Source organism: Myotis brandtii, unplaced genomic scaffold (assembly GCF_000412655.1).
Source record: "Myotis brandtii unplaced genomic scaffold, ASM41265v1 scaffold1018, whole genome shotgun sequence".
Taxonomy (NCBI): domain Eukaryota; kingdom Metazoa; phylum Chordata; class Mammalia; order Chiroptera; family Vespertilionidae; genus Myotis; species Myotis brandtii.
Window position 1 is genome coordinate 236,324 of NW_005353397.1, and position 11,531 is coordinate 247,854.

At 36.1% G+C, this 11,531-nt stretch overlaps 1 long non-coding RNA gene across 2 annotated transcripts in view; it reads right to left on the reverse strand.

The window, feature by feature from the left end:
* Window positions 1–285: 285 nt before the first annotated feature.
* Window positions 286–11,531, reverse strand: part of LOC106725204 — a 32,237-nt gene continuing 20,991 nt past the window's right edge. Inside the window, exons 3-4 of one of the 2 annotated variants that reach the window (XR_001361073.1) lie at window positions 1,816–2,052; window positions 286–1,064 (exon numbers count right to left, since the gene is read on the reverse strand). This is a non-coding gene — a long non-coding RNA (uncharacterized LOC106725204). Of the gene's footprint in view, window positions 1,065–1,778; window positions 2,053–11,531 lie in introns of those variants that run through there. The other variant, XR_001361072.1, reaches the window with a different exon arrangement.

An 11,531-nucleotide genomic window follows, 5' to 3' on the forward strand; every position in this document is an offset into this window, starting at 1 on the left:
GATGTTTTTAAAAGTCTATAAAATAAAACAAGCTTGTAACTTCAATCACCTGATGAAACTAGAATAAAGGAACTGGGATGCTTTCATAGAGTTTATGTGAGTCCTATTCTCCCTGTCCTCAGTTCTAATTCATTATCTACTCCTTCAGCATTTACTGGGGTCTCTCAGTAACTTCCTCTCTGCTCTTTTTGAAACAAATGTATTCTTGAAAGGTATTTAGAACTTGGTCAGCAAAAGGATAAGGGGGAAAAATGCCATTACCATGGTGCAAATAAAAAATTTCTGTTGCATTAATTTAAGAGTTTATTTTTATCCATCATTAAATGCCAGGGAACAAAATGTTAATCATGTATTTTAATTCAAGAAACACCATGAACTCCACAGACTGATTCAGAGTGGACTTGTGGCCTAATGTCCAAGGGAAACAGCCCATCAGATATCAGTCGGTTTCAGTGGGGCTCAGCCGTCCCATCCCAGAGCCTCAGCGACCTGCATCTGTCTGACCCTGAGTGAATGCCTCCTTATGTGGGCACCCCAGGCACCTCACTCGCCCACCCCAGTCAAGGCCCTGCCTCAGTGATACTAACTCAGTGAGCTTTATGGCTCCAGAGTCATCTAGGGAGCGAAGAGTTTGTCTCTCTTCTGTCTCCTCATAGTGTAAGACTAATGACTCCAAGATTAATTGCACTTCCGAAGCCCAGATGTGGTGAGTGCTTTCCAAAGGAGCTGCCCCATCCAGGGTGAGGAAAAACTGTCCGGAGGGCAGTTTCTGAATGCTGACTCTGGACATTCTTGCTCCCGGTTAATTGCTCCTCTGGTTCCTGTCGTGGGCATTGGCCCTGAGCTTTGCTAGCTGTGACTTTTGGCTCTGATTCCTTTCCGGTTTCTGCCTCTTGGCTTCCACCTTGTCTCAGTAGCAGAATTTCCATCTCTGACCATCAGCCCCTGACCTGGTTTGTTGCATATATTCCATGTAGGTCTCCTGATTTTTTTTTTCTCCACCGTCCTAAGGTAAAGTTCGAAGGCCACTTCAAAATCCATGGTCTGGACACGGACATCATGTCCTGGAAAAGAGAAAGGAGACCACAAAAGCTTGCCTTCTAATGTTCTTTCCTTTCCATGAAACACAGACTAAAAATGTCCGCTTTGGACTGCATAGCTGTGTTATAAAGATTAATGTCCGTGAAACCTGTGTGGATTGATGTGAAAAGCAGCCACGTAGAAGATTGCCAAGGTATTGCCTTGGCAACATCTCTACATTAGGAAGAAACGTATAACACAAGCTATAATGGTAAAATAAGGAGGCTGTTTTGTTTTTATGAAACACACCAGATTCTATACTTCTAGGTGCCTCTGTGTCCTTCAAATTAGCCATTGTGAGAAACCATCACTTATTTCACTATTTCCAAAATTAATCCCTATTCCAAAAAAAAAAATCTTTAGAATGACCTTTTGGCATTTCCTTTAGAACTGGTGGCACTTTTTTTTTCCCTTCAAATTTACTTAATGGTAAAAAAAAAAAAAATCTGTGTACTATTAGAGTGGCCCTGAATTTAAAACCACAAAACTTTAGGAAATATTGGAGAGAGATGAAGAGAAGGAGGGAGGGAGGTGGGGAGAGAGAGAAAGAAAGAGAGAGAGGATTTCCACCATAAAAAAAAAAAAAAAAAAGACCTAATTCAAAAGTAATGAGTGGGGTGTGTGTATGTGTGCATGCACATGGAGAGTAGCGGTAAGTGTATGAATGAAAGACTAAGAGAGATAGCATATCCCAGGTATTTCAATTTGTTGATAGTGACTTTATGTCTCACGTACAAAGAATGCAAATATGACAGGCCATGCATGTTACAACTTTCACCCCGTCAGGAAAATTTCTCAGCTTCAGTCTTGATTGAAAACACAAAGGCTTTTTTGGTTTGTTGTGGGGTTTTTTTGAAACAGATGATGCTGTCAGCTGGAAGGCAGAACATCCCATGGGGCACACCACGTGAATGAAGATCTTTCTTCCACCCAGAATTCACAGAGCCTTGTCATCATCTCTGATTTCTGCTACTGCAAAAGACCAGGCAACAAGGATTGGATGTGCAGACTTGTGAATGTTTTCAATTGAATTTTTTAGGAAAAGGTTACTTTGCAAACTGGTCAATTTGCCTCCAAGTGCAAACTCTCCCCTCCCCACCCCAATCACTCTCCCCTTTCCCTACTGCCCTTAGTCTCTATTTCCATTATTCCCTCCCTCAGGCCTCTCTCTGCTTCCATAAAAATAAGCAATTATTTCAGCTTCAAGCAGGATGTTGCCCCTTAGGGGACCTCCAAATGCCATCAGCCTGGGAGAAGGTGGATGATTTACAGATGGACAGAGCCTGGCAGATACTGTGTGATACCAAGGGACCAATGAGCATACTTTTGCTAGCGATAGAAAAATGTGTAAGGAAAAAAAACAAGAGGAATCAAGCCTCTCCCCTCCTCTGGAGGAAACTGGTTGCTTCTTTTCTTTCCCATTGGCAGATGATTCCGCTTTTAGATGCCTACAAAAAAGACAAAAGCATTTTTGTTTTGTGAATTCTGGTATTTTCTAACTCATACTGTGTATGGTTCTTGGCCAACAGTAACGATGGACTGAACTCCCTGGGTTTGCAATATTTCCTGGATCACCAGGGGGCTTTGCCTGTCAGATTCCCCTGAGGACCACTAGAGGCTAAGTCAGGACAGAGGGGCCCAGCCTATGTTGTTGCTCCTAATTCTCAGCAGTACTATTCACCTTCTCACCCTGTAATTGGCATAGCTACCTTCCCAACCTGCCAGTACTGCCAATTTGCCAAACTACAGGGGCTGCTTTTGTGAATGCCACAGTATTCTGAGGTTCTATGTTCATAGTTGTTGTTTTTTAATTCTTCTGGAAGATTACTGCTACATTTTAGAGTAGATTAGTTGGGTCTGTTTTGCCTGCCAGTTAAATTCATTTCAGCTTAACAAGCATTTATGGAATCCTTGCTAAAGACAGATATAAAAGTTGCAGAGATTACGTAAAAAGTTAAGACATAGTTCACAATCTAATTGGGTCAATAATTCAAGCACAAATCCTAGGAATCTTAGGATACATAAAACATTGTTCCTTTATTATTATACTGTTAGAAGTTGGCTCTCAGGGATGGGATACTGTTGAGAAAAATGGCGAACAACAGAAAGCAGGAAGGGGGCTGTGTCAAGTATTTCTATAATAAGTCTAAACCTGAAATCTGAGAGAACCCTGTGCCCCTCTGGCTACACTGGAACCATCTGAATAGTGTTATGTTTGTGTGGTCAATCTATTTTCAGGGTATAGTAAAGAAGCCAATATTTTATTTTTTAAGACTTTATTTTAGAACAGTTTTAGGTTTACAACAAAATTGAGAAGAAGGTAGAGAGATTTTTCCATATGTTGTCTGCCCCCCACACGTGTATAGTGTATTCCATTATCAACATCATGCACCAGCATGGTACATTTTTACCAGGGATGAACTATATTGACACATCACAATCACCCAAAGTTCATAGTTTACCTTAGGATTAATTCTTGGTGTTGTATAGTCTATGTATTTGAATAAATGTATAATGACATGTATCCACCATTAAAACATCATACAGAGTATTTTCTTTGACCTAAAAAGCCCTATGCCATGCCTATTCATTTCTTGACCCAGGCAACCGCTGAGCATTTTATGGTCTCCATAGTTTTGTCTTTTCCAGAATGCCATATAGTTGGAATTATGCAATACGTATCCTTTTCAGATTGTGTTCTTTCACTTAGTAATATGCATTTAAGGTTCTTCCATGTCTTTTCATGGCTTGACACATCATTTCTTTGTAGTGTTGAATAATATTCCATTGTTTGGATGTACTACAGTTTATTTATTCAAACACTCAGTTTTTCCTTTACTATGAAGGAAAAAATTCCTTGTATGTCTCCTGTACTACTCACACCAAACACTTCACTTCTGACACTTCTGGTCACCAAACAAATATGATAATGAGCAAATCTCTAATACCAGCTGGGTGGCCAGGAGGTACCCTAGAACCTCTCAGGATTTTGCTTTGTTCAATTCAGGCAGTAAAGGGAGGTTGAAAAGGAAGACAAGAGGTTCTTGAGGTAGGAATATTACTGAACAGTTGAATATACATGTCTGAATCTCAGAAGAGGGACTGGGCTAGAGATTTATACTTGGAAATTATTAATATATGGGTGGCAGTTGAGTCGATGGGAACAGGAGAGATTCTGGAGAGAATGTGGAGGATGAGAAGGGACCAAAGTCTAGAGCAAAGCACTCAGGAACAGAGGGAATCAATGATTTTTCCTACTGACCCAGAATTGTCACTAAGCCTTTAATTTAGGTTTTTGAGATCCTCTAAGGGACTATTGAGTTGGGAATTTATTTAGTTTGGGTTTAGTGAAATATACTGTATTTATGTGGTTTATAGTCATTTCCAAGTATACTTAAGTTACTCCTAGCTGTCCTAATATGAGAATGGCTTCCTGAATGTTTCTACCACTTACCATACCAATTGTCACAAAAATTGTGAGATAATATGTGGCCAGAGGACATGTAGTGATATCAACATTGCACTTGGCACTAGAAATGCATAGGTAGCAAATAAATAAGACATGAAATATTTGGAGCCAGAAGCTAATCTATGGAAAATTCCTCTAATTACAAGTCATATATAAAAGAAACTTGATTGGATTTTCCCAAATTTGACAACAATCCTTAAAATATATATGATTGTTCCTAGGATGAGTTATGAAACTGAAAAAAAAACTGTTTTAAACATTATCAATAATGGAAACAATTTGTATTAATCATAATAGAAGACAGATAGTATTACCTTACTATTATTTTTATAGAAACTATTATAAAAGAAATTGTCATATAAAGAATCAAAAATTAAAAGGATATGCAATCAAAATATATTTAAGCAGCTATATAATTAAAAACATGTTATTTATATCTAAAATTTTTTGTTTGTCAGCTTTCTAAAATTTGTAATTTATTATGATCTTGATAACAAGTAAATAGAAAAATCATAGAATCAAACACAATAATATTACTAATTATATTAAATGTAATTGTTCTAAAGACACCAGATAAAAAGCAGAGATTGTCAGATCAACTAAGATGTCAAACTATGTGCTATCTATAAGAATCTTATTTTAAATATAAAAAAGCAGAATTAAAGTGAAAGGATTTTAATAAGAGAGTCCATGATAACACTAATTAAAAATACTTGGAATTGTATTAATATCAGACAAAGTGGATTTCTCAGGAAAGAATATTAGCAGGAATAAAGAGGGTCATTTTATAATGATGAAAGAAGCAATTCATCAAGAGGACATCATTCTAAATGGATTTGTACCTATCAACCACAGGACTTCAAAATACATGAAGCAAAAAAATGATGATACAACAAAATAAAACAAAACAAAAGATAAATCCACTGTGGGTATCAGAGAATTCAATACTGTTCTCACAATAATTGACAGACAAATTAGATAGAAAACCATTATATATATAAGGGACTTGAACAGTACTACCAACATACCTGACCTAATTAACACAGAAGATTCCATCCAATATTAGCAAAGTATTGATTTTTTGCAAATGTACATGGAACACTCACCAGATGTATTAGTTTCCTAAGGCTGCCATAACAAAAATAGAAAATTAGGTGACTTAAAACAACAGACATTTATTCTTTCACAGCCATTGGATTAAGGTCCATTTTAAACTAGTAGGACCTTGGTTAGACCTACAAAACCCTATTTCCAAATAAGGTCATGTTCATAGATACCAGGGGTTAGGACCTGAACATATCACTTTGTGGAACACAAGTCAACCCACAACATCAGATTAGACCATATTCTGGACCAAAAACAAGCCTTAATAAACATAAAAATATTAAAATCACATAATGCATATTCTCTGACCATGATGGAATTCAATTTAAAAATCAATAAACAAAAATATATTTAGAAAATCTCAAAATACTCAGAAATGAAACAATACACTTCTAAATAACCCATAGATCAAAGAACAAATCATGAGAGAAATTAGAAATTAAGGTGAATGAAAACAAAAACACAATATATCAAAATCTGTTGAATCCACCTAAAGAGCGCTTTGGGACATCATAAACTTGTATTAAGTGCTTGTAGCATAATATGCTTACATTAGCAAACTAGAAGGACCTAAAATGAAAGATTCAAGTTTGTACCCCAAGAAACTAGAAAGATAAGAGCAAATTAAGCCCAAAAAAGCATAAAAAGAATTGAAATAGATAAGAATAGAAATCAATGAAATAAAAAAACAGAAAAGCAATAAAGAATATCAATAAAATTAGTAATCTCTAGCTAGACTGATCAGGTAAAGAAAAAAAACACATAAACTACCAAATTCTTTGAAAGACACAAGTAACCAAAACTCACCTAAGAAGAACTAAATAGCCTAGATTACCCTTATATCTTTTTTAAAAATTGAATTTATAGTTAAATTTCCAAACACATGCAGCTTTTTAAGAGTTATCTTTTGATATTGATATTTTTTCTCTAGTTGCTTTTAAAAACCTTCTTCTCATCTTTTGTGGTCTGTTGTCTCACTATAATGTTGTCTTGCATGCTTTTTGGCATGGGAGCCATGGTTTTCCCTAAATCTGAGGATTTGTGGCCTTCATGAATTCTGGAAAATTCTCAGCCATGTTGACAGAAGTGGAACCTCTACCATTCACTCCTCACTTAAGAGGTGTTAGGTTCATATTTGGTCTGCAACGACAGACTGTGTTTAGGCATATAGCTCTTACCTAGCTCAAATTCCAGTTTTTAGAGGCACATAGTTATTGCAACTTTTTAAAATTTAGATAGACCTTTTTAATAAACCACCAATGCCCTGTCACTAATTAGTGGAATATTGAAAACTACAAACCTGAAGTAAACACATTTTCTAATATCTGCTGAGTCCATGCCCCTTCTTTGTAAATGCTCTCTCAGCTCTGAACCCCTGCTATTATATAGTGTGTCCCAAAAATGTATACACACTTTGAATGATTACAAAGTCAGTGTGTATTAACATACAATTCATTTTCAACATTTAAGAGAATCTACAGAAATGAATAATTTTTTTAATCAATGCCTGTTTTCAAACTGATGACCGTTCTGGTCCAGGCACTGCTGACAATACGAAGCAATGGAATCGCAAACATCAAGAATCATTTCATTCGGTATTTTTGTGCCCTCAATTTGTCAACTGTTGCCAGTTTTGTACCATAAACTTTATTTTTTATGTATCCCCATAAAACAAAGTCTAGTGGATAAATTTTCTTTGTTCAAAACTTAGTCTGGTTTCACCCATTATTTCAAACCAGTTAAACTTGAAAAGGAGTGAAAATTAAGTAAGTTATCAGCTGTTAAAGTGTGTGTACATTTTTGGGGGGACACAGGGTGTATACAAAATGTATACACACTTTGAATAATATAAAGGCAGTGTTTGTACTTTACCTGGAGTTTCAAACTTCCAGTACCATTTTAGGATGTTCCTTTGTTCAAAGCTTAGACTGGCTGAAAAAAAAAAAGAAACATCAATTGAGCTATCAGCTGTTAAAGTGTGTGTATATGTTTTGGGGACACCCTGTATTTGTACCATATTACCTCTTCTCCTTTAATTAAGCAAATTGACACAAACATGAGTACCTTGCCTAAATTGAGTTCCCTTTCTTAGAATTTAGAATGAGTCACTTTATAGATGGAAAGAAGAGAAAGAAACCAAAACAAGTGAAGACAAGATCTTTCGAAGGCAGGGCACTAGTGTGAGGACCAGAAAGTCAAACTGGTAACATCCCCAGAATGGACACTAGACTTGAATTCCCCCCCGCCCCCAAACACTCAATTTACTTAATGTAGATGGAATGGAGATGTCCTGGGTGAACCAAAAAATCAGCATCCCCATAGCAGTCCGTTCTCCAGTCTTTGAGCCTGACAGTGAAAGAGAAATAAAATAAATTCAGAATAATAGGTTTGTCATAGAATAGAATGTGTCAATTTATTATTAGAATTCTAAATTCAATGTCATAGATCTTGTTTTTAGAGATATAGCCTAATACTCGTAGTTGTAAATGTATGATTACCATGGACATAAGATAGTTAAAAATGTCCCCCAGAAGTCCCTGGAAGGACGAGAATTATACTCACTCCTTTTGCCTCCTTTAGATAACAAGCAGTCAGTGGCCTGTGGTGCAACTGAGGACCACTTCTGGCTCCCAGGTTGATTTGCTCAGTGGCCACAGGAATGGTTTCACTTCCTGTTCTTCAAGCACAACAAGTGGAAATAATAATTTCACTTTTTAAATGGACAAGAGTTTTAAGAATGTTTTGGTAAGGCAATTTGAGGTCTCAGATGATGGAAAGGAACCAAAAGGGTCAAACTGTGAGTCCTGGAAGAAAAAGGGAGGTTATTATTCTTAGAAGTTGAGGAACATTTGCTTCTGCTTCTCAGCGATGTTGTTGAAATTGCAGAAAGGAGTGCCCACATGTTGTTGTCAATTCCTGATTACTTCACCAATGATAAGAGCAGTTAGTTTAAGTCAGGTACACTTGATGCTGCTTCTAGAGTTGGAGTTAAGGGCACTTAGCTAGTTTACATATGCAAGCAAAACTTATACTAATACTAAATTGATATACTCTCAACTGCAGATGAACACTATATGCCAGGACCACAATAGGGAGTAAGAGAAATCAAAGAAAAGACCCCGGCATAGGTACTGATATTCTCAAAGAATTCTCTTAAAGACAATTACAGTGAGTGCATACACACACCTAATTCCAACACCCTCACATCAGTTCCATCATTCTCATAAATGGCTATGCATAAAAGAAAAGTTACTTACATAATTGCTTTGCTTTCTTCTAAAGAAAAACTATAAAAAGTTTAATTCCTTCTATCTTAAGAAAATAATAAATAGTATTTATTCATACTCAATGCACAACATTAGTTCTATAAATTATCCTTTAGTCCCAATTATAGTCCATTAAGAGAGAAAAGGGAAGGGAAAGAAGGCAATAAAAGAGAAATTGGTAAATAAAAAAGGAATAAAGAGGAGAAAGGGTGGTAGGCATGAGAGAGGAGAAGAGTAATCAAACGGAGTCAGATATACCAATAAAAATAAGAGAAACAAATGTAATGACTACTGGTAAAAACTAAAGTAATTATAAAATACCTCTCCCTTTCATTCCCTTTGCTTTCTCTTTATTGAATTTGTAATGACCATTTCATTTAAATGTTGACAATAGGAACATATAAACATTTAAATTTTTTATAATGCTTTAATTTTTAAAGAATTGTTAAAATATCTTTATCTGGAAATTTCTAACAAGGTATCATTTGACAAAATATGATAACTTTCCTTCTTGCATCATTTTGAAAGGCATCATGATACAATAATTGGTGAAATATAGAAAGAGATGGAGGAAAGCCTTATTTCTTTTTCCACTTTCAAAGTTCCTGTATCTTCTTCTCCAGAAAATGAACTCTGAGCTTGTCTTCAAAGGCATGTCAATTGTCTCTCTGAAACAAAGGAAGAAAAAAGATTACTGCTTCCTAATGCCTATTAGTTAAAATACAATAGAGTGTTTGTGTGTGTGTGTGTGTGTGTGTGTGTGTGTGTGTGTGTGTGTGTGTGTTCCACATTTTCTAAATTCAAAATTCTTGGGTGTGTGGTGTGTAGGGTTTTTTGTTGTTGTTGTTTGTTTGTTTGTTGTTTGTTTGTTTGCTTTCTCTTTCTCTCTTTCTTTTATTTTTCTGTTTCTGGCAGAAGGGTTAAAGGGTCAGCCAATTTGTTTCTAGCAAATGAATCTGCCAAAATGTTAAATTAGATGAGTGGAAAAGGGAAAAAGTTGCTGGAAATTTGTCCATTATTCTCCATAGCGATAATTAGAGCCATATTTCCTAAAGAAAGTTTGAAATCATCAGATAAAATTAATAGCAAAGGTACCATCCTCCAGTAAGATATACCTAGTGACTACTCCAAATGGCTTGACTATCTAAATTTTTATTCCTTAATAGGTCAGATTTCCTGCAAACTATAAAATTTATACAAAAATTCTACTATAATGTATATTTGGTGCTGAATTTAGGTACAGATTCTCAGCTCTGCGGAATAGGATACCCAGAGTGTCCCCTCGTACACACTGGTGCCTCTCAGGCCAGGTTTGGAAGAGTCATTGATTAATATTTTATCTCCTAGACTAATATTTCTCACGTAGTAAATTATGAGCTCTCTTTAAAGGGATTTTTTTAATAACCCATTTATTTTCTTTTAATGAAAGCATACAACTAGGTATAAAGTGGAAGCATACTTCCACTTTAAATAATTATACAATGATGAAACCAAAAGGAATTTACAATTATATACTATACATTTTAAAACAAACATTAATTTCATGCATAGTGGTTTGCTGAAACTAGATCTCTGATGTAGAAAAAAGGAAGCTCAGATCCAGTTTTTTTTAATTTTTATTTTTTAAATATGTTTTATTGAGTTCAGCATTAGGAAGGAAGAAGAGAGAGAAACATCAATGGTGAGAGAGAACCATGCCTCCTGTACCCCCCCTACTGGGGATCGAGCCTGCAAGGGGCCATGTGCCCTGACCTGGAATCCAACGTGACCTCTTGGTTCATGGGTCAACGCTCAACCACTGAGCCACTCCGTCTGGGCCAGATTTAGTTTTAAAATATACTCTCTCTATAGTGATGGTTACCAGGGTTCAGGAGGTGGGGAAGATGTGGAAATGCTGGTTAAAGGGCACAAGCCTTCAGTTATCAGATAAATAAGCTCTAGGGAGCTAATCTACAGCACAGTGACTCTAATTAATAATATACTGTGTACTTGAAATCCACTAAAAGCGTAGACTTAAAATATTCTAATCACACACAAATAAAAAATAGTAACTACGGGGTGGACAAAAGTAGGTTTACAGTTGTTTGTATGGGAAAATACAATAATTAATAAATAATAAGATAAGAATAAACTCTGGGTTTTGAGTATTCACAACTGTAAACCTACTTTTGCTTACCCCTTTATGTGAGGCGATGGATGTATTAATTAACCTAATTGTGATAATCATTTCACAAAGTATATGTATGTAAATCATCACATTGTACACTTTTTTTAAAAAATCTTCACCCGAGAATATTTTTTTTCATTGATACGGGCTCTGACCAAGAGTTGGGGATCAAACCTAACCCAGATACATGCCCGTGATCGGGAATCAAACCCTGGACCCTTCTGTGCACAGACTGATGCTCTAACCACTGAGCATGCCAGCCAGAGCACATTGTACACTATAAAGGCATTTTTTCCCTCCCTATTGTGTTTATCTCTCTTCAGCTCCTACTTTTCAATTTGTGTGCAGTGTTAGGAAAATGGAGTTACTGCTATGTGTGAATTTAGCTAAAGAGATTAATAAACTTTTTTCCTATAGTCCCCCCTCACCCCCCCTCCACCCAGTA